This window comes from Phyllostomus hastatus, unplaced genomic scaffold, assembly GCF_019186645.2.
Source record: "Phyllostomus hastatus isolate PE091 unplaced genomic scaffold, TTU_PhHast_1.1 phas_contig_80, whole genome shotgun sequence".
Classification (NCBI taxonomy): Eukaryota; Metazoa; Chordata; class Mammalia; order Chiroptera; family Phyllostomidae; genus Phyllostomus; species Phyllostomus hastatus.
Genome location: NW_025333960.1, coordinates 18,252,990 through 18,280,196, shown reverse-complemented (window position 1 = coordinate 18,280,196; position 27,207 = coordinate 18,252,990). Strand labels below are relative to the sequence as shown.

Sequence of the window (27,207 nt, the reverse complement as noted above, 5' to 3'; positions counted from 1 at the left end):
CCACATATGAGTGAAATCATATGGTATTGGTCTTTCTCTGATTGGCTTATTAATAAACATAATGTGCCCTGGCTGGCGTAGCTCAGTGGATTGAGCACAGGCTGCGAACCAAAGTGTCGCAGGTTCAATTCCCAGTCAGGGTACATGCCTGGGTTGCAGGCCATGGCCCCCAGCAACCACACATTGATGTTTCTCTCTCTCTCTTTCTCCCTCCCTTCTCTCTCTAAAAATAAATAAAAATAAAATCTTTTAAAAAAAATAAACATAATGTTCTCCAGGTCCATCCATGCTGTTGCAAAGGGTAAAACTTTCTTTTTTACAGCCAATTCCATTGTGTAAATGTCCCATAGTTGTTTTATCCACTCATCTACTGATGGACACTTGGGCTGCTTTCAAATCTTGGTTATTGTAACACTGCAATGGACATAGGGGTGCTTATTTTCTCTCAAATTAGTGTTTTGGGTTTATTTGAATATGGAATCACTGAGTCATATGGCAGTCCAATTTTTAATTTTTTGAGGTACCTCCATACTGTCTTCCACAGTGGCTACACCAATTTGCATTCCTACCAACAATGCAAAGGGGCTTTCCTTTCTCCACATCCCCTTCATTCTTTACATCTCAACTCAAGCACTGCTTCCCTAATTCCCTCATCCCTTTGCTAAAAGCTCTCATAGAACCTTATTCATCTCCTTCCTTACAATTCACTCACTTTTCAGCTATATAATTTGTATCATCAATTTATTAATGTTTGTCTTTCCTATTAAATTCTAAGCTATATGAAGGTAGGGACTATGTTTTTCTGTTTTGCCTATTATGAAATCATAGAACCTATTGTGACATCCTCCTACCCACTAGGCACTCAAAAATATTGTCTGAATAATTTTATAATTTAAAATGTAGGCTAGCACAAGAATGAGAAGTTCCTTGGTGACAAGACAAAAACACTTTATATTATCTATAAGAATTAATATATGATAATCGAGGCATTAAAAACTAAAGAGAAGAAATTATTCATTTAATGATATTGAAATAGTGGTCAACAATTTAAAAAGTAACAGCTAATTAAAACTTATATTAAACACTAATATTAAACTCCAGAGAGAAAAATATTAAATATCTATACTTAAATACATTTACAAGCCCACCCACATCAAATCACGTAAAAACTAAGAGGAAGAAGAATTAAACATTTATTATACTGATATTTATCTATGTATCAAGATTTATTACAGTATCATAGTGAGAAATTAGCTTTCTGATCCTAGAAATCATAAAGAATGGACTGACAGATTTGATTGGTGAAAACATAAAACTTCTGTATATTTAACATGTAAAACAAATAAAAAGAAAAAATGAGCAGCTAAGAAAAAGGTTTCAAGCTAGTAAAAAAGTTAATGACTATTATGATTAAAATAAAGTAAAACATTAATTCTTCCACCTCTGGGAGCAACCTAATATCCCATAAATAGGAAAAGAATTAAGCACATTATAGTAACATTAATAACCACTACCATTTAATCAGTACCTACCATGTACCTCACATACATGTTCCCACTTATCCTTCACAAATTCATCCACAATGGAATATTATAAAGCTCTAAGAAGTATATTTTTGACATAGAATATATACATAATACATAAAATGTAAAATGTGTTATAAAACTTTATAGTTTATTTGTTTTTTTACATAAAACAATATGTAACATGGTGACTATGCAGCATGATGACTATAGATAATAATACTGTATTGTATATTTGAAAGTTTCTAAGAGAGTAAAGTCCTCATCATAAGAAAAAACAAATTTTATAACTATGTATGGTGATGAATGTTACCTAGATTTATTGTGGTAACCATTTTGCAAATAATAAATATGAAATGCTTAGGTTGTACACCTGAAACTAATATAATGTTATATGTCATTTAAAACTCAATTAAAAAAACAAATTGGTCCCATTTTTATACAGAAAAATCACATAAGAAACCTGAAAAGACAGAGAGATAAATCCTAACAGTGTGATATAAATCACAAAAGCAATGGGTGATGTGATTATAGAATGTGTTTATATTAATTTTTTTTCTTTTTTAAAGATTTTCATTTATTTATTTTTAGTGAGAGGCAAAGGGAGGAAGAAACAGAGGAGGGAAAGAAACATCAATGTGAGGTTGCCTCTCATTCGCCCCCTACTGGGGATCTGGCCTGCAACCCAGTCATGTGCCCTGACTGGTGACCCTTTGGTTCGTAGGCCAGCATTCAGTCCACTGAGCCACACCAGCCAGGGCAACTTATTTTTATTTTTAATTTTCTACAATAAAATTTTACATATATTGCAAACTCAATTAAGCTCTATATTCTTTTATTATCATCATCATCATTATTATTATCTTTATTGACTTTGAATATTTGGTAGTTGTGAAACATAAACTTCTCATCTGACAAGTAGCATATTACCTTTCCACATTGTAGGTTTATTGTAGATAAATGTACAGTAATAAATAGTTTATGCAGGTGCACATAGCAAAGACTACAAATAAATACAGCTTGCTTTTAATATGCCTGCAGATATAATTTTTACTATCATAAGCCAGGGAATTTTTAAACTTATTTATAATAGCTTGCTTATGTAGAACTTTGAAAAATTTTTCAATAACAATATAGGAAGTAGTCCAAACTGATAACTCTTAAGATGAAACACAAATTTCACAACTAGTGTTTGAAAACTTTCATTAATTATCTTTCTGTGTCTATTCAAACTTATTGCCCATCATATTCCAATACAGAGCCTAATCTTATCAATTTGATTTTATTGCTGGTTCACTACAAATAAGCCTACATCCATCTAAGTGCCTTTGTTCAAGTGGTCTGTCCACTCTTCACTTAACTTTTTAGCCAGTCCTAATCCATTTCTTACTTTGCTCTCATTTATTTTTATTATTTTAACCCGCACAACACCTAGCACAGTTCTAAGTGTACAGCTGGCATGTAAGATATTATGATATCACATATATTTTCAAGGTAAAACCTACCAATATTGAATCAGCGTGGAAACTTTGCTTCTGTGGATACTTAGAATATTTTTATTTTAAAGATTTAAAAAATCCTTTTATTTTTTAGATAACATATTCATCTGATTAAAAATCTAGCACTAGAAAAGAATATGTAGTAGAAAGTGTTTCTTCAATTCTTGTTGCACAGTCTCCTGTTGCAGGAAACCACTTTTATTGGTTTTAAACACATACACACACACGGGACACGTATGTGTATATATACATATATAAATACATATGTGTGTATATATACACACACATAAACACACACGTAAGGTTTTTTGAATACATATATGAGTAAAGGCAAACACATTCACTCTTTTGGACATCCCTATTTTAAGTTTAAAAAATATTTTGGAGAGCGCTCTATATAAACACATAAAAATCCTTATTCTCTTTTGTAGTTTCAGAAAATTCCCTGGCATGTATATAGCATGATTATTTTAAACTAGTCCCTTAGTGTCACAAAATTAATTTCCAATGTTTGTTATTACTCAAGATACTGTAATAATCAACTCTGCACTGATTAATACACACTAATTTAGCACTTGTCAGTTAAATGTCTAAAAAATGAAATTGCTGGGTCAAAGGATATATGCAGGCTTAATTTTGTTAGATATTACCAAACTGCACTTTTTTTTTTTTAGCAGACACAAAGCAGTCTTCATTTCAAGCACACATTAGAAACATTTTAAGTTACAATTTAGCTTCTCTAAGGTCTACATCAAATGGTAAAATGCCAAGAGCACAGAAAACTGGATTGGAGGGAATTCTGGTTATGAGGCACTAGGTGAGAATTGAACTAAGGTTTGAACCAATTTACACCAATTTACATGGGCAACTTATGTAACCCCACACCTTCAACAATATAGAATATTATCTACTTTTGAATCTTGATTAATCTGACAGATGAAAAATGATATCTCAATGTAGTTTTGATCTGTATTTTTCTCATTATGAATGAAACAGTATCTTTTCAAATGTTTAAAAGTTCTTGAATTTCAGCCCTGATTGGTAAGCTCAGCTGGTTGAGCATCATCCCACAAAACAGAAGGTTGCTGGTTTAATTACCGATCAGAGCAATTGCCTGGTTTGCAGGCCAGTCTCCAGCTGGGGTGCATAGGAGAGGCAACCCAATCAATGTTTCTTTCACACATCGATTTTTCTTTCCCTTTCTCCATCTCTTCCCCTCTCTCTAAAAATAAATACATAAAATCTTTAAAACAAGTCCTTGAATTTTATTCCCTGAAATGTCTAGTCTTCATCCATTTTTCTATGTGGTTGTTGGTTTTATACTTAACTTGTAGAAGCTCTTTATGTATTAAGGAATTTTTTCCTTTGTGTATGATATGAGTTGCAACATTTTTCCATTTGCCATTTTACCTTTTGGCTTTGCTTATGGTGTTAGTTATTTTTCCATGCAGTTCTGATTTTCATATAATCATGTTTATCAAGTTTTTAAATGTCAAGCAGTTGCATCAAAACACAAAACTCACTTTACCTGTTTAAATAATCTACATAAACCAGTGTTATAGTTTCCAGAGGCACTAAGAAAATAAAGAAGTGGAATGGAAAGGGAAAGAGGTAAGAAAAACAAATCTATCTAAATAAACACAATTCCAAAATACTTTTTTTTTCAATTTAAAAAAGGGATTTTGCAAAAAAAATAGAAACAGAGGCATGGATAAATGGAAGAGACTGACAGCTGTCAGAAGGGAGGGGAATTAGCCAAAGAACAAACATGCATAACCCATGGAAACAGACTACAGTGTGGTGACGGCCAGAGAGAAGGGAAGGGGTGAGGGCTAGGTGGAGATGGGCAAAGGTAGGGAAAATGAGGACATCTGTAATACTGTCAATAATAAAAATAAAAGAAAAAAGATTCTAAAGATTTTTCAGTTTACTGATCATTTTGTAAGGGGAACAAAATAGATATTTACACCCTACCCTACCCACCCTAGCTTTTGCAAAGGGCATAACACACACACACACACACACACACACACACACACACCCCACACACACACACACCAAATAAGGAGAAGATTGGAGAAGGAGAATGGACAAGGTGAATCTGAAGTAGTCAGCAGAAGCCTGGGATGAAGTTTTTATTTAGTAGCTTCTAATCCTAGAAGAAATAGAAATAACATCTTTTCAGCCATTCTTTTTCTAAAGTTTGGACTTTAAATTAGTGGAAGAGCTACACACTTCTGGTAGAGGGGAGAGGACCCTGAACAACAACAACAAAAAAAGCAAATATGATCTTTTCCCAACAAGGATATTAATGAATTTTCCCCCTCCACACCCCAAATTCTCACTACAAACCCTTCCCCCACATTCTACAGATGTTCTACCTTCTTTAATCATTGCCTGAAACACACGGGATCCAATCAGTTGTTTATTATTATCTTTGCTGATGACCCTGACATCTATATGGTTGGCTATAAAGTCTTTTCCGAGTTGCTGCTGTCTTCTTGACTTCAATAAGTCAACTCAACATGTCCAAAAATATGTCCATTATAAAACTCATTACTCTTATAGTAAAAGCTATCTCTATTTCCTGATTTCATTATTTTCATTGATTCACTTAGAAAATAATGTGAAATGTGCTAGGAAGGATGATAAAGGCAGTCCTAAATCTCAAAGAGATCCCAATCTAGAGGTGAAGACAAATCTACGAATGTGTAAATATTCACTAGCAGTAGGAACAAAGTACTATAAAAATACAGAGAATGTAGTGATTCTGTTAGGAGAAATAAAGAAAATGTCAGACAACAGAAGACATTTGGATAGCTTTAATGGATATATCAAACAGAATTAGGAGGACCACATACCAACAGAACAGAATGTTAAAGGCATAATGTATCTTAGAAATAGTGAGCTCGCTGTTGGGGGTGGGAGACTGAGTTGCAAAAGAATAGAAAAGTAGATTGGGGCCAGTCTGTAAGGGATCTGATATGTCAAATAAAAAATTTAAATTTAATCCTAAAAGCCAGAGAAAGCCAATGGAAGTTTTTTTAAAAAATGAATTAACATAATCAGATTTTTAAAAAATGCAAGGTAACTCTGAGGATACTATGAAAATTGAATTAGATACCAGATCAAAGCTTTCTGCAAGAGTCTAGGAAGAGGTAATGGGATTGCACATCATCGTGGGTGAAAGGAACAAAGAGAAGCCCTTTCAGTAAGTATTTAGAAATGGAGGACTCCAGCTCAGGAGGAAGGACCGAACAAACAGGCCCTGAAGGCAGATGGCTGCCACACAGATCATTGATATTATAGTGGTGAGGTTACCTAGGAATTGCCTCTGTAGAGAAAGGATGTGGAATAGAGGGTTGATCAAGCAGGGAAGCCTGAGAAACACTGTCACTGGAGAGTCAAGCAAAGGAAGAGGAAAACCCAGCAAAGCAGATGGAGAAGGAGCAGTAGAAGGAGGAAGGAAATCAGAAACCGACAGGCTTGTGAAAGTGAAGAGACAACAGAGTTTGAAGGAATGGGAGGTGGTCAACATTTTCAACAGGTAAGAGAGGTCAAATAGGATGAAGAATGAAAATGTGTCGTGGCATGTACCAATTACTCTTTCAAGAAGTGTGGCGAACTAAGGTGGTAAAAAGTTGGTAGCTGTAGGAAAAAGAGTAATTAATTAGAAGGAGGGATGCTTATAGGATAAGGTTCTTCCCTCAAAGCAAAGGGATGGTACAGAGGAGTAGAGATAATTAATTGAATAAGGTCCTAGAAGGGGTAAGAAGGGAGCGAGGGAAAGGATGGAAGCCACACACGGATGGCAGAACTACATGGCAGGATCCCCGATGATAGCAGAGATGCTTTATCAGCCTTAGAAATCTGCCTCCAAACTTTGTTTATGTGGGGAAGAAATAAACTTCCAAGTTGCTATTTGGTGTTTCCTGTCATTTGCAGACAAATGTAATCCTAACTGGTACAGGACAGAAGGGTGTTGAAAAATAAGCAAGCACCTCTCTGAAATAGCACAGGATGTTCAGAAGACAAGACCAATCTGGCATTACTAGACTACCTCTAGAGAAGGAGGGAGTGGTAGGAAAGGAAGATGAAAATGTAGGCCCAAGTGTGAGGAGTTCAGACTGGATCCTGTAGATAAAAAGTAACCACACAAAAAGGTATTAAGCAAAGGAATGACATGTTCCCATTTCAGCTTTGAATAGATTCCTCTAGTGGCAGGCTGGAAATGGATCATTAGCAACTGGTGTCTAATGACATAGGCAGGTGATTCACGATGAAGCCTAGGTCTCTATTGTGCATTGCTTTTCTCTCCCCCTACTGTTAGTACTTCAATTTAAGCATGCCACTACCTCAAGCATTCATTCATTCAACAAATATTTATTGAGTGCCTCTTCTGTGCTAGGTCCTGCAGATACAGTGGTGAACAAGATAGAAATGGTCTTTGTCCTAAAAGATCTTAGTTAGGGATACCAGTGCTGAAAGTTTCATATGTGGTATCTCTTTTAATCCTCAGAACACCCTATAAGTATTATTATTATCCCGATATTTCAGGTGAGGTAATCCAGTTTTAAGAAGTTTAATAATTTCCCTCCCAGCACTAGGGTGGTAGCTTGAAAGGCACCAGTGGTACACAAGGAAAAACTGAAGTGTTTGGCATCAAGAAGAACAGACCACTGTCCCTTTGCTAAACTCTCCCCTGATAGAGCCGGTAAACTGATGTCATATTTGATATTGCAACAACTTGGCTAACACTGTTTGACCCACCTTGGAGACCCACAGAGGCTCTGCCCCACCCAATTTATGGCTCAAGCAAACTGCTTTCCATAAGAATGGCTGGTCTTGGCTCCTAAATCCTATCAAACAAGCAACAGCTGGCTTCAGTGAGCCATTGAGGCAGCCAGATTAAATTCACAGCTTGGCTAGACCTAGGAATCTCCAAGCTCAGCACAAGTAGCAGCCATCTCAGATTGCTTTACAGCTCAGGCATGGTGCCCCAGGCAAAACAAAGGTGGGGGCTGACTTTGGCCTGCAACACATGGGAAACCCAAGGGACCGCACACCCAGTGGACAGCTACAGGCCATGTCAGAACACCATCACCTGGCCACTGCAGAGCTGATCCTCCATGGAGGTTGGTGGTCAGTGGTCACAGCCAGTCCTTGTAGCTGACTAGCCTGGGTAAATTCCTCACATTGATCTGCCAACAGAAACCAAGTCTCAAGTAGAAGAGGAGTGTATACTAAACGCACATGAAGGGTACACCTCTAGTACCCACAATGGGGGATAGTGGAGGCTGTGCCACTAGACCCTACAGGACACCTACTGCATTAGGCCACACTACCAAGGCACAGAGTCAAAGCAGCTCTACCTAATACATAGAAACAAACACAGGGAGGCTGCCCAAATGAAGAGACAATGAAATGGCCTGAAGGAAAAGATCAAAACTCTAGAAAAAGGGCTAAATGAAATGGAATTAAGCAATCTATCAGATGCAGAGTTCAAAACATTGTTTATAAGGATGCTCAAGTAATTTAGTGAGGACCTAGGCAGCATAAAAAAGACCCAGTCAGAAATAAAGGATACACTAATTGAAATAAAGAACAATTTACAGAGAAAATACAATAGAGTTGAGGAAGCCAAGAATACAATCAATGATTTGGAATATAAGCTAACAAAAAACAACCATGGAGAACTACAAGAAGAAAAAAGCATCCAAAAAATGAGGATAGTATAAATAGCCTCTGGGACAAAGAAAAAAAGAAGTTTAATAATTTGCTCAAGGTCATATGGATAGCTAGCTGATAAGTGGTGGTGCCAGGAATCAGACACAGAACCATCTTACTTCAAAGCATGTTTTTAATCACTTGCTTAATCACTATGTTATGTCTCATGCAATTGCATACAATATGTTAAGTAGTATGACTACAAGTACAGCGATTTGGATTATTCCAGCTTCCTAACTGGACATTCTTACTACATTTAGCATGTTCCAGCCAGACAGTTTTTCTAAAATGCAAGTTGAGGTGGATGGTGGCACTTTCTCAGATTAAGGGCACTCTGAGAAGGAAGATGAGGTTTTGAATGAAAGGTGATGCATTCAAGTCTTAGATATGTTGATTTTGAGACGGCTGTGACATATCCAAATGGACACATCCAGCGGTAATCTCATAGATGAATCTGAAATTGAGGGGGAAGCAGGGTTGGAGATAAAAGCGCTTGGCATCATTAGCTGAAATCAAGGCAACTACGGAGACTCTTCAGGGGTTTCTGGAAAAGAGAGGAGCAACCTGCTGAGAAAAGGGCAGTGGGTACAGGCCTGAAGAGAATAAAGATTTGGAATAACCAATCAGAGGAAAAGGAAAGAGAATCAGCCAAGGGCAGTCGAAGATACAATTAAGTTATATTTAGGGTTTGGGTCAACAAATTTATAGTGATATCAGTCTGTGTGGTTGAGAGATTTTCCACAGTAGCAATCATTAACTCAAAAATAGGAAAACTTGCCAAAATTTTATTTTACTAGTTCTTTTCTCCCAGTCTGATTTAAAGCCTTACCTGTGAGTCCCCAAAGCATCCTGAATTTACCTTTGACCTGCTAATGAACACTTGACCTACCAGGATCTGCTTAAGTCCCTCTGCCTTTGGACTTTGAAATCCTCAAAAAGTCCTTTGAGATTTTGAAAACCTGTTTTTGAAATCATTTTTATTCCCAGCAACCTGCACGGCACTATTTGTACACTTGTTCTATCTCCAGGTTAAACTGTAAGTCTGAGGGGCAGAAGCTGTTACTGCACAGTTTTGCAGAAGCATCATTTCAGTTTAATGTCCACGTACTGTATGTCCCCATTAAACATTTGTGGGATTGGACTGATTTTAATCTGGAAGCTAAAATGTAGAAATTAACCAACTATCTAATTCTATTAAGTGGTGATTTTTTAAGCTTTCAGACTTGGAATAAACATTACCTCCTCTTAACCTTTCATTCTCTGTTTTTCATTAATAGGAAATTAGGGCGGCACCACCGTTGTACATGCCATTGTGTATTTGGAGTTTGGGCCTTACTGGCAGCTTTATGGATTCTGTGACCATAGATGAGCTACTAAGCATTTCTTGGCCTTCTGAGTCCCTGTTAGCAAAACTCAAGTGATTGGACATGATGATTGCTGATGTCCCTTATCACTCTAAAATCCAAAGTGTCTATGACCTCTGGAAGGCCTTTAACCTACACCTGAGAACTACTGCCTCATAATGAGCAATTAAAACATGGGCTCCATGTCATTACTGGAAAATGAGCAAATAAATCCTCTCTCTATAAAACTGAGTTAATCTACAAAGCATATATCACTTCAAAAATGATGATATGGATACTTTTATATTTAATTATGGCTTTGACTGCTGGTTAAAGCATTTTATCAGATGCAAGTCTGTTTTTCCACAGAAGGTTTACCCAAAAAGCAAGTGAAAGGGCATCACAGTTTACTTTAGGAGTAAAAAGAGCAGAAAGCTGGAAGAATATGAAACATCACCTTGTATCTCATATGTACCTTGGTAACACTTTCCTTTTTATTTTAGATGAGCAATCAAAGAATGTAAGCAACTTACTCAAGATTACAGAAGTATGAAGTAGCAGGGCTGGTACTAGTATCTAAGGCTCCCAGTTATAAACTTCCTTTGTTTTAAAACAACCAAATTGGTAAAAAATCTCCTGAAAGGCAAAAACAGATGAAGGTGAAATGCCAATCGGTTAAGTTTAAACAGAAATTCTACTTTGTTCTTTCCAGGTTTAATAATAAACAATTCTAGTGATTGGTGTAAAAAGCTGGCAGATGAAACATTCTGACTCCTAAACAAAAATATTTGTATTTTTTTGCACCACAGTTAGTAAATCACTTGTAAAAATTAAGTAAATGGAAAACAAGGAGAATTAGCAAACCAAGGCAACAATTTTCCTTCACTCTTTTGGAAGACAGACTGAAAACAAAAACCCCAAAACAAAATCCCTGTGACTCCCTTCACTAGAGCCAGGGTGGTGAGTCCCATTGTAAATCCACTTATAAAGGCTCATGGCTACCTGCAGAGCCTAGGAGTACCAATCACATTAGCGAAGACACCAGATGACCAAGAGAAGCCATGAAGGTCTGGCAAAGCTAGTAAACAAAAGGCAGCATTCCAAATGAATGCCATTGCTAGCGTCTGCATTGTAAAATGCCTGGATTTCAGAATCCTAAAGCAGATTAGTTGAAGGCAACAAAAGATTCAAATAAGATACAAGGAACTTATTTTGACACATTAAGGAATTATCTTCATTAGATCCTCAGGTACTTCAGTATAATTATTTTTAAAAAAATCCACCTAAGTTGTTTTTGAAGAAGTGAGGCCTAGGAGAACAGGGACTTAAAAATGGTTCTTGAATACAATGTGTTCATGACCAAAATTCATGAACCAGTCTTTTCCCTTTTAATCTTCTTGACATTTTAAAGGCCTGTAATGACTTTAAAATTTGTTACATACATCATTTCAATTTTACCACTCTGGGCATGAGTGCTATTTTAAATACCAAACAGAAAAACTCAGATCTCTCCAACTGTAAGTGATTTTTCTTCCATAATGTTGCATCATTTACAAAAAAAATAAGTAACACTTTTGGGTATGAATTGCCAAAATGAAAAAAAGCAAAGCATTAGGTTTTGGTACAATTTCTATCAGTTCACATGCCTGTTTTGCTTTTCTTGCAAAGCTTAAACTCATATACAAGTTAGATGCTTACATTTGAAAATATGTAAGGAAAACATTTATTTTCATGAGGAGAAGACTGACATTTATTGTTTTCTTGATTTTGTTTTCTTTTTGAGGGGCAGTGAGGTTAGGGAATTATGTTCAACAAATTTAGTAACTTCCAATATTGTTTACCAATTTTATTCACTAAAGTATCCATATTGCTAAGCCAAATAATGCTGATATAAAATATAAATAATTACTTATTGAAGGTCCTATAAGAAGACATGGGCACTAACATGTGTAATACTTGATCATATGACCTTCCACTTAACATTTCCAAGTGTACACACCATCAATCATTGTAAAATTTTACAAATGTATTTGAGACCCCCTTATCAGGAGTAGATAAGCAAATAAACAAAAATGGTTTTAATAATTTAAATGGTCCTAAAAGCCTAAAGCCAAAACTGAGGTATTGTATAACAATAAGAACTTTTCTCTGTAATTACTAATTTTGAAGACTAATTTCTCTTCATGCCTCCTCAGTTTTGTTGATGATAATAATCACCCCTCACCAAGAACAGAAGTACTTTAGCTCCCATATATTGTTTTATCAAATCCTAACAGGGCCATCATGGGGCTGATTTCACCTAGGGCCTTCAAGCCAGGTGATAACTTTGACTTCATTTGTGCGCAAGTGGAAAAACACTGGAAAAGCTCAATTAGTCTGAACTCTGAAAAACTTTTTAGCTTTACCATTCCTCTAGGTTTAAAATGATATAATAATAAAATTATGATAAGGTTTAAAATTTTTAACATATTTACTTAAAAAATATGTCGGTCTTCCTTGTTTGACAGAGGAAAAAGTAAATATGGAGATAAAGGGACATGTGGCTGAGCGACATTTCAAGTTGGTTGCAGAAGAGCAACACCCCTCTCCCTGCCCCCAACCACCACCCAAAAAAAACTCTCAACTGAAGAAACCCTCCTCAGTGCTGTGGCCTCTCTGGCCTTTTCAGTTTTGTCACACAGAAAGTGGCAGAAATATGCCCTATCAAGTCAAGTAGCAGTGTTTTTTCAAATAGCTCCTTATTTGCTGAGTGCGTTTGCGGAGTGTCTCCTTTCATTGTCTCATCTGCTCCTCCCTCTCTCTTTGACAGCCCAGAGGCTGGACCAAGAATGGCCTGGCTTTTGCTGCTCCAATGAAAACAGGCAGTGTTTTGACTCTGAATCAAATCTTGCTCTACTACTTCATAATCACGTGGCCTGAGGATGGTTATCTCTAAAATGGGAATAATATCTCCTGCATTATAGAGTTAATGAGAAGGTAATGGCATATATTAGGCACACAATAAATCTTATAGTCTTCTTTATACAAATTCTTAACCACAGGAAAAATAATACCTTTATACTTTATAGAGTTCTTTCATGCAAATTATCTCAGTTACTCTTTATAAGATTACTACACTCAAAGTAGCCAACTACTCAAATGCATTTCTGACTCCACAACTAGTGTTTTTTTCTCTTGTGCAATAAGTCAATGAGAATAAAAATTAGACAATTATAATGTCTTAGGGTCTAGTTCTTTATAGGAATGTGATCATTTTAGGTCAGTCAAAGAAAAACTTATAAAAATAACAGACATAAAAAATATTATATTCCTCTAAGGTTGAGAAACTTTTCCTAACTGTCATTACATACAGCCAGCATTTAAATTAAACAAAATTTTCTAAATAACACCTTACAGCTATACTGGGAGTTTTGATACACTTCATTTAATCCTCACAATAACATTCTGAGATACATACTGTATTCATTAGATGAGAATACAGACTCCAGAAGATTGAGTGACTTGACTGACAAAATTTGCAGTGCTGAGGTTCAAACCTACATGCTTTAAATCCTGTATGTTGTGTTCTTCAAGCTAAGTTACACTATGTTCTCTAGATAAGAATATTTGAAATGGTCAAACTATAATCCTAATTTTATTTAAAACTCAAGAGAGAACTAAGGATTATTAGGTTGGTTAAACATGAGTTCACTTATACAAATTGTAAAAATCCCTAAATAGAGATTTCTGAGGTCAGAATGACATCCAAAGAGAATTGGCTGAAAACAATTTTTTAAAATCCTCACCCAAAGATATGTTTTTTATTGATTTGAGACAGAGGAGGCGGGGAGAGAGACAGAGAGAGAAAATCATCGATGTGAGAAACATTGATGGTTTCCTCCCATACACTCTTGGACTAGGTATGGAATCTGCAACACTTTGGTGTATGGGATGACACTTCAACCAACTAAGCCACCCAACCAGGGTTGATTTGAAAAACAATTTTTAAATTATTTCTGGTCTATTATATAAATCAAACTAAAAGAAACTGGAATTTCTATCTCATCCTTACATGATTCTACATAATTAAATAAATTTTGACTTTAGTATTGGCTTTTTAAATATATTTTATTGATTATGCTATTACAGTTGTCCCATTTCCCCCTTCACTCCCCTCCACCCTGTACACCCTCTCCCACCCACTTTCCCCCCTTTAGTTCATATCCATGTGTCATGCTTATAAGTTCTTCAGCTTCTACATTTCTTATACTATTCTTACCCTCCACCTATCTATTTCCTACCTACCATCTATGCTACTTATTCTCTGTACCTTTTCCCCCTCTCTCCTCCTCCCACTCCCCTGTTGCTAACCCTCCATGTGATCTCCATTTCTGTGGTTCTGTTCCTGTTCTAGTTGTTTGCTTAGTTTCTTTTGGTTTTGCTTTAGGTGTGGTTGTTAATAATTGTGTGTTTGCTGTCCTTTTACTATACATATTTTTTATTAATCTTCTTTTCTTAGATAAGTCCCTTTAACATTTCATAAAATAAGGGCTTGGTGATGATGAACTCCTTTAACTTGACCTTATCTGAGAAGCACTTTATCTGCCCTTCCATTCTAAATGAAGCTTTGCTGGATAGAGTAATCTGGGATATAGGTCCTTGTCTTTCATGACTTGGAATACTTCTTTCCAGCCCCTTCTTGCCTGTAAGGTCTTTTTGGAGAAATCAGCTGACAGTCTGATGGGAACTCCTTTGTAGGTTACTGTCCCCTTATCTCTTGCTGCTTCTAGGATTCTCTCCTTCATTTTTACCTTGGCTGATGTAATTATGATGTGCCTTGGTGTGTTTCTTCTTGGGTCCAACTTCTTTGGGACTCTCTGAGCTTCCTGGACTTCCTGGAAGTCTATTTCCTTTGCCAGAATGGGGAAGTTTTCCTTTATTATTTGTTCAAATACATTTTCAATCTGTTGCTCTACCTCTTCCTTTTCTGGTACTCCTATAATTCGGAGGTTGGAATGTTTAAAGATGTCCTGGAGGTTCCTAAGCTTCTCCTCGTTTTTTTGAATTCTTATTTCTCCATTCTTTCCTGCTTGGTTTTTTCTTCCTTCCTTCTGGTCCACTCTATTGTTTTGAGTCCCAGTTTCCTTCCCATCACTATTGGTTTTCCGTGCATCTTCCTTCATCTCTTTTATGGTAACCTGCATTTGTTCATCTAATTTGCGCCCGAAATCAACCAATTCTGTGAGCTTCCTGATCACCAGTGTTTTGAACTGTGCATCTGATAGGTTAGCTATCTCTTAGTTGCTCAAAAGGATGAGTTTTGAGGCACTGATTTGTTTTTCTGTTTGAGCCTTTTTTTGGGGGGGGGGTCTGGTCACTCCTGTTACGGTGAGGAGTGGAGCCTTAGGTGTTCACCAGGGCTGGGCACCCCAGTCGCTAGATTGTGACATTGTATTTGAGGGCAGGGTCAAGAGGGAACAATGGCGGTAGTTCCGTTCTCTGTGGGACCTCAGTCCCTTCCCTGGGATCCTTGGTTCTGCACTCTGCCCTGCTCCACAATCGCCACCTCACTGGGTCTGCAAGCTGCCACTTGGGTACTTAGGGTCCACCCGCTGCAATCTTGCGTGCCCCAGATGCCTTACGCACTCCCAATTGCCTTATGCGCCCAATTCTCCCTGTTCTCCGAGTTGCGACCCAAGCCCGGCTGCTTGTCTCTGCCCCTCCTACCAGTCTGGATGAACGGGTCTATTTCAACTTCTTGGCTGTCGGACTTCCATTCAGATAAACTTTCTGTCAGTTCTGAGTGTTATTCTGCCTCTAAATTGTTGTTGTTCCAGTCTTGGTTGTGCGTGGAGGTACGGTGAGACTACGTATGCCTCCATCTTGCCGCAAGTCCAGTATTGGCATTTTTTAAACTTTAAATTTTCTAGTATGATAGATTCAAAACTTAACACAGAATAACAAAAGTTTCATCCAGGAATAAAATATTTATTCTGTTATAACCTTTCATTCTATTACTTACCCTGGGAGATTTTTTGTTGAGAAGAAAAATTTAGGGAACCTTCAGATGGAGCTAGGTCTGAGGCCCAGTGGCATGAATTGGAAGACAAAGTGCTCTTTTATTTTTTGGTAAAAAATGAAGAAACCAAGGGGAATCATAGGGAGAAAAAGCATGGAGAAACAGCAGTCACAGCTATGGATGGAGACAATCTATAGTCGAGTGAGGTGAAGTGGGTCAGTCCTGCTTACTTGGGTGCCCAGACAGGCCCTGAAAGTCATTTTGGTGGTCAGGTGGTGATGATGGAAAGGGTGGAAGGTGCTGAATGATAAATCAGGAGTCACAGTGAGGAAGAATAGAAGGGGTGTTCCCATTTGTTTCAGCAACTGCTGCAGCATTTGCTGTATTTGACCCCAATGTAACAAAATAGAAAATCTAGTTGCAATTACTACTGATTTTTCCTGATAAAACCACTCTGGATACTGAGACACCTTTTCAGTTTAGAATCACTGAGATTGGTGTTTTGCACAAAGTCTAGTTCAAAAGATGGATCAGGGTTACCTGAAGAACATGTTTACTGTGTCGATTCCTTATTCTCTCTTTCAGAGGTTTATGAGTCACTGGTTCTAAAGAAGGACTCAGGAACCTGAGTCCTTTATGTTGAATGACACAGAAACAATCGCCAGTTTTAGCAACCCTAATTCCAAATGATTTTATGACATTAGAGTTTGAAAACCATTTATTTGGATTAAAAAGAAGAGAAGAGATTGAAACTGTAAGATTATTAAACAGGATACTTGTTTGTAACAATTAACCAAACATTAAAAAGAAGGGGAAAAAAACTTTGCAGTCTGATTTTAGGAATAGATACTTGTGTACTTTGTGCTTCAATCTCCTCCTTTGGAAAATGTAAACAAACCAATAATGGTACCTACTAATCTCATTGCCAAGGAGGCCCTTAAGAGCACAAGAAAGTTGGGAAAGGACATTTGCCATGACGATAGCAACTTGCTCCTAGGATAAGCATCACATCTACCTTCCACCAATTTTTGGGTGCCTATGGCCTTTGACTTTTACCTGTTCCTTTCAGGCTGGCCCTATGGAGAAACTGGATCTTTAAAAAAAATTAAACATTGTTTATCAACTAGGTTTTGACTGTAAAACCTTAAAAAATCAATCATTTGGAGCATTAAAAACAAACATAAAAATTCCAATACCTTCATAAGAAATATTGTTCTCATAAAAATACTTGGGATGACACTTTGCTTAAAATGCAAAGAGAAAAACCCAGTTCCTCTAGGTTTTGTCTTCTACTTTTCCCCTCAAAAATGGTTTCTAATCAAGTTTTAAGTAATGATAATTGGACTCTGATACACTCGAAGGGTCTGTTTCTTCACATTCATATTGTGGAATATTCAACTATGTAATGAGAGCCACCTAGTCTGTAAAGTTCTGAGGTAAAGGTGGTTGCAAATGATACTCCTATTTCATGGAAAACTTGGACAAACAATTGCAATATTGTTAAATACCAATTATTAAAGTATTTTATTAGAGAATGGATACTAGAAGGAAGGGGAGTTCTGAGAAGTCTGCAGAGATAAATTCTGATGACTGGCAGTATCCTGGTGGTTACTAAATGGCGTACTGCTGCCTGAAACATCCTGCTCTGGGTTGCCAAAGTCAGTGCCTGACATAAATGGAAACAAATTAAAAGATTTGTCACACAGAGTTCATGCAAACAAATAAGTATAGTATGACTCTATGTAAGGGGGACATGGACTTTGTTTGCTTAAGTTTTTTGGCTGTATCACTGTCATTAGGTCCTGCTGCTTTCCTACTAACAGATACGTAGAAGGCTGGGTTGAACTTCATCTGATGTCACCCTCAATTCAAGGACTTTATAATGATGTTTCTGGACTGTGAAAATAGTCAGGGTTTTTCCTTACTGTAGTTACACAAGTGACTTTACAGAAGGAAGGAAGACACCTGATTCACATGACCAGGCATAGCAAAGGAAGCATGTGAACTTTCAACAAAAGAGGAAGCTTTGTACCAGATGTGAAGAAGTAAAGTTTATTTTTCCATTTAGCTTGTTTATTTAAGTAAGAAGGAAGGAGACTGCGGCTGTTTCCCATTCCACACTGCTCAGGGAATGACCTTTTTCTTTCTTTCTTTATAAATGAACAAAGTTGGCTATTGCAGTTTCCAGAGGGATCTGGAAAGGAACCAAGTCACTAATGATTACATTTCATCTGTAGCTAGTTTAACCTTTGAAACCTGCCAATCAACAGAGAAGATCAAGAAGGAAGGTCAATGCAGCCTTGCCCATCTAGCATTCTCTTACTGTTTAGATGGAAAACGATTTATTAAGGAAATTATTTTAAGAAATGCAAATCAAGTATACAGACTAAAATTAAGGTCTTTCTAAGATTCATTTAACAGCTGAAAACTTCTTGAGTCTTAGATTAGTTTATTTTCCCTTTTAATCATTGTGTATAAGAAGCAGAGTGATAGAGCTTTTAAATTTAAAACAACATAACCAAAGAAAAACATCTTTTGTCCTTGACTCATCTATCTTCTCACATTATTTTGGTCTAACACACCATTTGTTTCTAGACTGAAGATCTTTGTATATAGCCAGACACCCAATATCTTCTTCACGAATTGTTGAAACATTCCTCTTAACGCTGAAGCTATTATATGCTACTAGCAAACAATATCAAATATACCACAAAACAATTACTGGTATTTTGATCATGTATTCATTATCAAAAAGGCCAGGCTACAAAATATTAAATGAATTTCCTCTATTATTCATTTACACACCCATTTTTAAAAATGCATACTTTCTCTTTTTCCCTCATAATATTCCCTCATACTATCTTCTTGAAGGAAAAGAGAGAAAACCATCACTAAGATTAATGGAGCAATGGAAACATATTTTAGGTACAAATGACCCACTTTTACATAGTGCCAGAACAACTCCGCAAGGGTTTAGGAAGGAGAAACCTTGAAATTTCTTTTCCCCTGAATTCATGCTGCTGGTGGTGATGAATTGATTGTTCTCCTTTAATGGAAAGGTGAGAAAGATAAAGAAGCATTTTCTATAACTGGCTATATTTTTATTAATTAATAAACAGTTTTGTCTTCAAATGTTATAAATCATCGAGATAAATCACCACCAGTTTTAATTAAAGCCCTCTCAAAAATTAACTCATTCTGTTAAGAGTGCAAGAGTGGCATAATGAGATGATTTTTCTTTCAGGAAGATAAAATGCAAAATGTTTTCCTCTTTATAAAGGAAGGCTAGAGGGGATTGCATCTACTCCCAGACTTTCATTTCCTGGAATTATTTCTTAAACACTTCGTGTGTTTCACAAAAATTATCCCTTTTTCATCTTCAAAACTCAAACTGAAAATAGGATTGGTAATATATCAAATTTTAGATTCTGCTTGAAACCCAAGACTCCTAAATTTTGAACTCAAATCTATTCCACGTGTCATGATCAAGTGTGAATTAAAATAAGACTCACTCACTCTTTTGGCCTTGGCTGTGACTGTCACAGTAACCTGAATCCTGTCCTACAATTACGACATTTTCTTCAAAACTTACAATTACTAACATCAGTTAATACTTAATGCTCAGCTTAAAGATTTTGTCCCCCTGCACTCTAGCAGTTGGTTTTTAGATTTTTATTTAATGTAGCTACCACTTCACAGTAGCAGTGCTGGGAGCCCAGGGAAGGAGGGAAGGAGTGTTTAGAGTGGGATGGTCACTGCAGGTCTATTTTAAGGCTTGAATGTAAAAGTGTGCAACTGGTGATACACATTCACTGAGCCACTAAAATAATACATTATATATAGTATTAACATTTGAAACAATAAATGAACACATGTATATGTGCATTGTGTGCATGTCTACAAATGCACACACATACACAGTAATGCAACCTTCCAGCCATCACACTCTGGGACACCTCAACTGCCTCACCTAGAATCAGTTAAGTACCTGGAAATAAGAGAAATATACATTTTTATAGTGAATTAATGAAAGAAATGTGATTGATTTGTATTTTAGGTACAGGGTAATACTCAAGTTTAAAGCAACAAGACACACAGGTTTTAGTAGAAGTGATAACTCATCTGAACGTAACAGTTTCCATATCTACAAGAAGTAGGCACTAAAAACACAAATACAGCTGCTCCACATAGCACAGGAGCAAACAGCCCTGCACTCAATACTTCGGCCACTGAGCACATTGCTGTATTTCAGGGTAGCAAAATAGCACATCTTTATAATTAGAACCCTGGGTCAGTTAATGTGCATTATTTAAAACAGGGGTCCCCAACCTCCAGGCTGCAGACTAGTACTGGTTCAGCCAGTTAGGAACCTGGTCACACAGCAGAAGGTGAGCTTGAATGTAATGCTCTTCAATTATCCCAAAACCATCTCCCCCTCTCCACCCCCAGTCTATGGAAAAATTGTCTTCCATGAAATCAGTCCCTGGTGCCAAAAATGTTGGGGACCACTGATTTAAAAGAAAGTATTAAGTAATGTATTATAGGAAAATCTTTCACCAAACTAATAATTAAAAAAAAATTTTAGGGCTCAGTTATCTGGAAAATAAAATTATTTGAAACAACTTTACTACTGTTATGCTTTATGAAATGTATTTTGTCTCTAACTTTCAAAGGTTTTTCTGAATACTGCTTTGTTATGTTTAGACAATACTGCTTTGTTGTGCTTATGAGGAATGTAGTATCTTAAATATTATCACTATTTACACCTAGATTATACAATTAAGGGTTGAATTTTTTTAAGGACATCTTTTCAGATCACAGTATTATATATCTTGTTAAAAACTGCATTTACTAATCTGTTATACAAGTTTTGGGTTGTACTGCCATATCTCTTTTTGTACATTATTACAACAAGATACCATTTCTGGCTTGTAATAAGTTTCATCTATGCTATTATTATGTTATTTTAAAATCTGATTTAACTCAGGTACTAAGGCTTCTAGACAGATATGCATGAGGAACAGAAGGAGGAGTTGCTTGAAATAAAAATGCCCAATTCATTAATTCCCCGTTGAATATCACAATGTCATGGATGTAATCCACCAGTCTTGGAGAATGCTGAGAAGACAACAGAATAAGAAGATTTCAGAGTAGCTGAAATCTTTAACTCTCTTTGAAATTCTGTCACAAGTCAGAAGGGTAATGTCTCTTTTCACCCAATGAGAAAGCTGTTCTCACACGAGCATAATTAATCTTCTGACACCATGACAAAGAAATTCCTTAAAAGGATTTCTCTGATTTCCTCTCAAGACAGAAGATTGTCTTTATCCATCATCTGTTCTTCCTGATCCCTTCTTTTTGAATATCCACATCAGCAGAATTGTCCATCAGAAGAGACAGCAGGAGGGAAATCTCTGCATGATTGATAGGCCCCAATGCTCTGCAGGCCTATTTAAGTGCAAGCATCTATTGTTGCAAACTTACTTTACAGCAGTTAAACAAATATAATAGTCACCAATTCAACCATTGTGTGGCTTAGACTTGACTAAAACTAGTAAGTGAAGTTTGCTAATGACAAGGCACTGATTTTGAAGCCAGATTAAAAACTCTACAGATAAATTAGCCTGATGTCTACTTTAAAAGAAGAAAATTCTCAAAGCCATGCGACAGTGATATAAACTGTTGAAAGTGTTATACACTATATTGTATATAGACAGACATTTCCATTAAAAATAAAAGTCTGATACTTTTAAAGATTTTATTTGTTTACTTTTAGAGAAAAGATTTTATTTGTTTACTTTTAGAGAAAATATTTGTTTATCCTTCCAATCCCCAGTGAGGCTAGCTAGCTCTCACACTGGGGCTCCCCTTGGCATGGTTACTAGGACGGATTGCCATTTTACTTTTAGAGAGAGAGGAGGGAAACATCAATGTGTGGTTACCTCTGCCCCCAACTTGGGACCTGGCCTGCAACCCAGGCAGTGATTGTGATTGTGATTGTGCCGTGATTGGGTACTGAACTGGCAACATTGTGGGTCACAAGCTAGTGCTCAGTCCACTGAGCCACACCAGCCAGGGCAAAAAGTCTGATACTTTTTATCCTTATAGTCATTTAATACTTCTTACCTATATCATGGCTATTTGGGAAGCGGGGAACTCACCAAAACTATATACGTTGCCATCCAAAAATATCAGTGTTTCAAAAAACAAAGTGTTCCCAACACTTCCTTAAATTTTTATTTTTCAGACTCATCATAGTAAAGTTTTCTCAGAGAAATTTAGGTATCTATGTCTTGTTAGCCCCATCTTTGAAAACAAAACAAAACAAAGCCCATGTAAGATTTCTTGTGAGTACCTTTTTCCTTGGGTGGAATGAATGAACTGGAGCACTAAAGGTCATTTCAAGTGGAGGGGCAAAGTATAATGGACAAAGGCCCAATCCACAGAAAATGCAAGCCTGGTTCCACTTTCAAGGCAATCTACATGAAATGGAAACAGATCTAGAAATCTCACTAAGCTTGGTAAGTGCACACCCAGTATCAACAGCAGAGGTTACAGCATGCTCTGTGTTCTTTATAAATGCTGCCAAAAAAGGCCACTAGAGCCCAGATGCCAGGACACATTGACACTATGAGTTCTATTTGCACCACAATGACCTTGACTACTCAGTTCTGGATAGGCCCTGTGAAAATATTTGTTTATCCTTCCAATCCCCAGTGAGGCTAGCTAGCTCTCACACTGGGGCTCCCCTTGGCATGGTTACTAGGACGGATTGCCATTGCCTGACCCATTCTGGGGCTGCTCCATCAGCTAAGAAGACCAACTGATGGCTGGCCCATAGCCAGAGCCTCATGTTGTGCAACAAGTGACTTAGTTTTGGTTTTTCTTAAATTACAGAGCTATATTTGGGATTGATTACCCTTTTCAAGGCCTAAGAAAAAAGAGTTATACCCAGGATAAAGACTTGGGAAAATCCTGTGGATAAGCAGGGATGTCAAGTATTTTGAACATAGAATATAACACAGAGTTTACTTACAGAGAAGCTGGACACCAACAGAGAATGAGTTGGGAGTAAAAGTAACACGGAAGAGAGGGCTAGGTGGGGAATGCAGGCAGACATCCCAGAGGGGACTCTAAAGTGTTCCTTCACTAGCCCAGGACCCAGAAATTCCTCAAGGGCTCACATCATCAACTCCACACTGTTGTTAACAGTGAATTTGTGAATGGTTAGTCTTCCCAACAGGATTGTGTGTGTGTTTGGTGGGGGTTGGGAGGCAAGAACCAATCCTTGTTATTTTTGTATTCCTATTATACACTGTATATAGCATTTTGTCAAGGTCACTAAACACTTAACTGGTTAGAATGGAACTTGAGTAAGGTTATTTATTAGGTGCTACCCTAGGCCAGTTAGTTGTATAAGATTCAGGAAGAGTCAAGCAAATTTTCCTCTCCTGCCCCCACCTCCGCCACCCAGGGTCCCTGGGGGAAAAAGCAATGAGGTCTGTGAGATTCAAATCCAAGTTCAACAGGAATATCCTCTTGCCTATTATAATCCTTAATGAGAAAACCCTACCAGTGTGTATGGGAAATATCTGTACTTTCCTCTTAAAATGACTATAAATCTAAGACTGCTCTAAAAAAATTAAGTCTTTAACAAAAAAGCCAAAAGCAAAACAAAATAAAACCCACTAGTGCTCACAAAAACTCAGGGAAAAACAAACATTTCATTCTTTTGCGCTTCAGAGATATCTTTGTAAAAAAAGTATCAGTGGTAATGTGATCCATGACAAATATTTATAATTGTGTTCACAGAATTTACTTTGGATTAACACATGCATTGACTGAATCCCAGCTTCTCCACTTCCAAAAGTGTATGTAATTCAATCTCCCTTTGCCTCAGTTACCTCATCTGCAAAGTAGAGATAATAATCATGCCTACACCTTGCAGGGTGTTGTAAAGGATTAAATGTACATCCTGGCATTTGGCAAACAGCACATAGCAGCAGATTATTATTCATTCTCTGTTGCCCTTCCCCACTTCAACTCTCTAAGTGGGAACATACAGCTCTATTTCTGGGACTTTATCTTGAGACACACACACAAATGCACCCCCCCCCCCCACACACACACATGCAACTTCAGGGTCTTTGGTGCTGAGAAAGGAACAGGCCTAATAAATTGAGCTAAATGGACACTTCTGAGTGATTAACAAAAAAGAATGAGGAAATTAGGCAGAACCAGCAAGGACGAACAGGGCAGGCCAGGGTGACACAAGGGTTGGAAACAGACAATTTCTCAGGTGTCTATTTAAATTATTTAAAATACTGCAGTCCTATGTGTGCTTCATTCTGCCCCCTCTGGCTCAGCTTTACCTCCTGGTTTCCTGGCTGTCTTGACTCTTTTTGCAGGTTGGGGTCTTACTGGGATACACAAGACACACTCTGTAGCTGTTTTTATTTCCACTGAATTAAAAAAAATACTTAATTCTGTTCCTATAGGTGCCAAACATTGAGAGATGCCAATGATACATTTTGTGAATTAGACCATACTATCCTGAAGTTCACAGCTTGGAGGAGGGACTGCTGTGAAAACTACATACCATGTAATAGAGAACAAAGTGTAACAGAGAACACGGAAGAAGCCTGGGAGTGAGGCAGGGGGGAGCTGAAGTTTGTATGACAGAGAAAGGATAGGGTTGAAGACATTCCGCCTAAAGGAACTGTGGGGCAAAAGAAGTAAGTGTCTGTTAGCATGTCTGAGTCCTAGAGTGCATGAAAGCAGAATAGCAGGAATCAGGCTAGAGAGTGAAGCTAAGTTAAGAAATTAGGCTTTAAAAAAACCTTTTTTTGTTAATAGATAAAGGGGGGGGTCCTTAAAGATTGTAGGCTAAAGAGTGACATGATCAAATTTGTTTTTCAAAAAGATAATACACTGGACCAACTGGAAGACACTGGAGTGGGAACAGAAGAGGAACAGATAAAAATTGGAGAGCTTGGGAAGAAGATGAATTAAATGGTCTGGCAAAAGGCAATGAAAGACTATTCAGGACTAATGTAGGATGTTGAAATGATGGAATTTAGTGACCCACTAGCCTAAGATGTAAGGAGGGGAGGAAAAACCTAGAGTCACTGGGAAGTTCTTGTTTGAGCACTTGAGTCAATATTGCGCTGTTTGTTGGGATATGGTAGTGAAGGAAGTGTTGCCTTGTTTCTGTATGTGTAATTTTGTAGAATCACAGACTGAACTTCTTCTTTTTTTAATGCTATGTCATTAACTCCTAGACCCAACGAGAGGGAATTTAAGAATAGATTTACACCTTAAGAAAATAAGATTTTCCATTTGTTTTTCACAAGGTATTCTTTTATTTCTACTTCCTTTCAAAGGAATCCTATGACACCTGCTACAAATTCTAATTTTTAACAGTTGCCCAAGGAACTCAAAGTTTTATGGTTTATTTCATAAACTGAATGGCTCACTGGATTTTGTGGCAAGGCCAGTCTGTAAATATGAGACAGCTAGGTGCAAAAAGAAATAAAAAGAGCAGACATCTGCCAAAAGGCTACATGTGCCAAATGGGAAATGAGCGCACATTCAGAGAAACAACAGGCTGGTTAATGCCACTTTTTTACTGCTAGGGAAGTTTCTAAATGGGAAGAACCTGTTTAATGATCAGGCCAAAGAGAACACAAATCCTTTTTAGAAGATAGCAGCAGTCTTATTCTTATATTATTATTTTAGGGACATCTATTATATCAGATTAAAAGATATTTGCATTAACAACTAAACTGTTACAAATAAAATCAATATGACATTTTAATGAAAAGCAACATAATCACTAAATTACATATTACCCAATACATTCACTTTTATAAAAAGAATATACAACTACTACTGAGAATAAGGAAGGACTGAGGACAAGATGGTGGGAGCTCGATCAGTCTTGGACCATAAGGTGCACTTAGGAATGGGAGCCACGCATAATAGAGCCTGGGACCATCTTGGGCCTAGATTGTCTCCCCTGAAATTTTCTAAAAGTGAGAGAAAAAGAATATGTATTTTATATCAGTCACTATTTCATACCTATTTGTTACTCATTGCCAAACCTAATTCTAACAAAAACAATTCCTTTCAACATTTTTCCTACATTTTCTTAGTTTTTGTTGTTTTGGTATATATGTGTAATTTCTCTCACAAAAGTAAAAACTATATTATATACACTGCTGTTTTTTATTTACCAATTTATATTTTCTTATATTAGGGAAAAAACCTATGACAATCTTTGAAGGCTATTATAGAATTCTGTCATATAAATGTACCATAGTTTATAACCAATTCCCTGTTTGAGGACATTTATTAAGTAGCTTTACTTATCAATGGACTTTCCCAATTTATTATAACTTATTAGCTAATATAGGCCAAAAATATAGAGCTATACCTTCACAACAAGCCAGCATGATAAATATTCTCTGCCATATAGTGTTGAGCAGTGTAGCCATTATTTCATTCAATTCAACTTCTAGGTTGCATTTGAGCACAGAAGAGAGACACAAGCAGATATTTGGTTATTTGTCTACCCAAGATGAAGAGTAGATAATGCTGCCATTTGTGTAAACTTATCATATCTAACATTTTCCCCAGTGAACTCATTCTCTATATTTTACTTATTTCTGATGCCACCAGTATCTTATACAGCATAAGTGTTTGAAAGTTACAGCTCTAGGGTTGAATAACCAAAATGCAAATTTTATCTATGGTCCTCATTGTTTACATAAATTTGGAAAATCCTTTACTCTCTAGCACTCTACCTTCACCTTACAAAAGAAAATATTAACATTTATATTGTAAGGTTGCTTTGTACTATCATTTTACCAAAAAGCTTCAGACTAGAAAAAAGTTTCACTTCCATGAAAACACTATCTTTATAAGCTCTATGGCAACTTCTCTGTCGAATTGGGCAGAAATAAACTGGAATAAATCTCTAACATTGACATGCTTACTTATCACTCCCTTTTCATGAAGGTAAAAAACAGAATGTCCAAGAAAAAGTATCTAATTAGAATTTCAAACTAATTAGATTTATATTATCTTGAGTTTTCTAAATTTTAGATATTGGAAGG

The 27,207-nt window shown here is 36.8% G+C and overlaps 1 protein-coding gene across 3 annotated transcripts in view; it reads right to left on the bottom strand.

Moving 5' to 3' along the window:
* GREB1L (GREB1 like retinoic acid receptor coactivator) overlaps positions 1-27,207 on the bottom strand; it is a 273,756-nt gene that overhangs the window by 146,827 nt on the left and 99,722 nt on the right. For 2 of the 3 annotated variants that reach the window (XM_045849981.1, XM_045849984.1), the window contains exon 2: positions 10,626-10,728. The exons of the other annotated variant lie outside the window; for it this stretch is intronic. The gene's annotated coding sequence lies outside the window, so the exon portion shown is untranslated. The remainder of the gene's footprint in view (positions 1-10,625; positions 10,729-27,207) is intronic. 3 annotated transcript variants of the gene reach the window in all.